Source organism: Frieseomelitta varia, unplaced genomic scaffold (assembly GCF_011392965.1).
Source record: "Frieseomelitta varia isolate USP_RPSP 00005682 unplaced genomic scaffold, Fvar_1.2 scaffold_353, whole genome shotgun sequence".
NCBI classification, from domain to species: domain Eukaryota; kingdom Metazoa; phylum Arthropoda; class Insecta; order Hymenoptera; family Apidae; genus Frieseomelitta; species Frieseomelitta varia.
Window position 1 is genome coordinate 124,231 of NW_025110094.1, and position 2,843 is coordinate 127,073.

At 38.7% G+C, this 2,843-nt stretch overlaps 1 long non-coding RNA gene across 1 annotated transcript in view; it reads right to left on the bottom strand.

Annotated features, from left to right (window-relative positions):
• LOC122530787 overlaps positions 1–2,837 on the bottom strand; it is a 20,099-nt gene extending 17,262 nt beyond the window's left edge. Inside the window, exon 1 of the long non-coding RNA XR_006307098.1 lies at positions 2,398–2,837. This is a non-coding gene — a long non-coding RNA (uncharacterized LOC122530787). The remainder of the gene's footprint in view (positions 1–2,397) is intronic.
• Positions 2,838–2,843: the final 6 nt, after the last annotated feature.

Genomic DNA, 2,843 nt, shown 5'->3' on the forward strand with positions numbered 1-2,843 from the left:
GGCAGAAAAAAAAGAGAGAAAAAAAACCAAAAAAAAAAAAAAAAAAGAAAGATGAAACAAAGAAGCGACGAAAGAGAACACGTGAGGAAACGGGAGGAAAGACGAGTTGGAGGCGAAATGAAATGAAATGAAATGAAACGAGCCCTCGATAGGTGAAGGGAACGTTGGAAATTGATGAAAAGGAACCGAGGTTGGTTAGACTTTTGGAGAGGCGGAACAAAGAAGGGGCAGGGCTGTGACAAAGGTGTGGTGATAGTGGTAACTGGAGGGGGCTGAGACGCGTTAAATTAGGTTTCTCAATTAAGAGGGCGACAAGGGCGATCCGTAGAGTAGAGATAATTCTTCCTTTTTAAAAGAGAAAAAAAAAAAAAAGAAAAAAAAGAAGAAACGACGAGCTTCAGGTGCTTTGCTTTTGTCCAGTTGACACGGAGATGTATTAATGTATCATTGACATTGCAATATACATTTTTCCATACGTTGCTATTGTTTCGATGTGTTTCATTTTTTTTTTTTTTTTGTTTTTTGTTTCATAAAGATAAGTATCGCAGATCTGCGTGGCGTTGACAGGAAAATGAAGACGATTTGTTCTCGTCACGGCAAGTGACACGTTGTTCTTGTTGGTGATTTTTGTAATTGTCTTTTCCGAACAACACTCTGTTTCTCTCTCACTCTCCTGAGAGAGAGAGATAGACGACAACGACAAGTATGTACATGATCATCCAGCCCTCCATAGAGACTATCCATCGTCGAACTTACCCTATTGCTTAAGGAAAAAACCAAAGTTGTGATAAGCGCGGGCGATTTCGGGAGGGCAAGGTTCTCGGAGGATGAGCGAGAAAGGAAGGAGAGGTGGAGGAAGAGGAGGAGAACGTGGAAAAACGAGCGAAGCGCGAGGCCTCGACCTGGCCAACCCTCCGACGAAGGAAGAGGCTTCTTTGTCACCTGACCGCGCCAATTATACGTTGTGTCCATACTGTCTCAATTAACATAATGTATTATATTATATATATAATATATATATATATTATATATATATATATATCCGACAATATTGATTATTAAAAATTCTTAATATATAAAAGAGGAGAAAAAGAAAAGGAGAGTGAATGTGAATGTGTTGGCCGAAGAAGAGAAAGACTCACCCCCTCCCTCCCCTCTTTCAGTTTTGCGTTTCGAGTTTCGATTTCTTTCGCGCGCGTGCGATTTGCCGGGGCAAGCCGAAACTGTAGTAGTGGTTTGATATTAAAGAACAAAAAAAAAAAAAAAAAAAAAAAAAAAAAAGAGAAACGTCTCGACGAGAATGCGTTTTGATGTTTTCTTTCGCGCGTATTAATTTCGTGCCTTTTGCCGCTGGCTTCTTTTTCCTTTCAGTTTTTTTTTTTTTTTTTCTTTCGATTCGATAACTTTGCTCTCCCCACTGGAGCGGAATTTCGGAACTTCGTGGAGGATTAGAAAGAAGAACTCGGGATGAAAAATTGAAGTACAATTTATTTATGATACACGCAGCCATTCTCGACACGTTCGGTGCACAATCGTGTTGTAAACACGTTTGGTTACAGCCGTTGCCGACAGGTGGCGACACCGTCGCCCCGCCTGTCCTCTTTCCGCTCTCCATGTATATAAATATCTCGTAATTAAAATATAGATATATACATGTGAATATCCATGTCATTTGTATGTGTATATATATATTTATATTTATATATATATACATATATCTGTACAACCCGAGCATACGCGTCTACAAAATAATCCACCATCTAGTCGCCGACCTTCTCTCTTTCGAGTCGATCGATCGATCAACCACTCGCGGTCCGCCATTTTTTTTCACCATAAAATTGAGGTTAAGTCAAGTTAAGCAAGTTTTTCTCTTTTCTCTTTTGTTTTTTTTTTTTTCATTTTCGTTATTTAAAGTCGCTTGCGTGGATTACCATGGCGACTTGTAATCTTAAAACTGATTTTGCAATTTATTTTAAGCGGATAGGTTCGTCGTCGGAAAAGGAAAAATATTTAGATCGAAGAGTCGGACCGCGGAAGGTTAAGGAATCGAACGAGCTAGCGGACATTGACGCAAAAAAAGAAAAAAATGAAAAAAAAAAAAAGAGAAAAGAGGAGAAAAGAAATGCAATTTGGACGAAATTCGAAAGCTGGCTAGTTGAACGTCGTTCTTTCTCTCCGTGATATGTCTGTTCTTGAAACCGTGGCGTTTAAAAGGTCAGAAGGGGGGGGGGGGAAGAGAGGATTGAACGTATCACAGAGAAGCAAAATTACAAAATTACGAAACGAAACTACAAGACGAAATTCCAACGACGCTAGTTTCTATTCACGCAAAACACAAAGGTCATCGATTCTCTCTCTCTCTCGAGAGAGAGATGAGAAAAATAGTTTCTTTTTCACATTCGGACGAGCGAAACTTTCGTCCCATATAAGTCGACGGGGGCTGCAGGAAGTGGTAACCAAGGACGGAAGCAGACTGTGTCTTTTCGATTGAAACGCAAGGCAGACTAGAAAATACCGAGCGAAAGTTTCCGCTCGTCGCTCGCGGCGTTTCGTTTCGGAAATGGTTCTCTTCCTCTTCAAGGTTCCAAGGTTCGTTTAACGCTGCGTCATTAAATCCTCGCAAATTCTCTCTTAATCGTTAAAACAGATCGGTTTCGAATTTTCTGGTAAAAAAAAAAAGAAAAAAGAATAATAATAATAATATTATATATAATAATAATAATAATATTAATAATGTCCACGAACTATCTGTACTCTAGTCGTTCATATTCCACGCATTCGTGGCATTTAAAATAAATTTAAAACAAAAAAAAAAAAAAAAGAACAATAATAATATTATATAT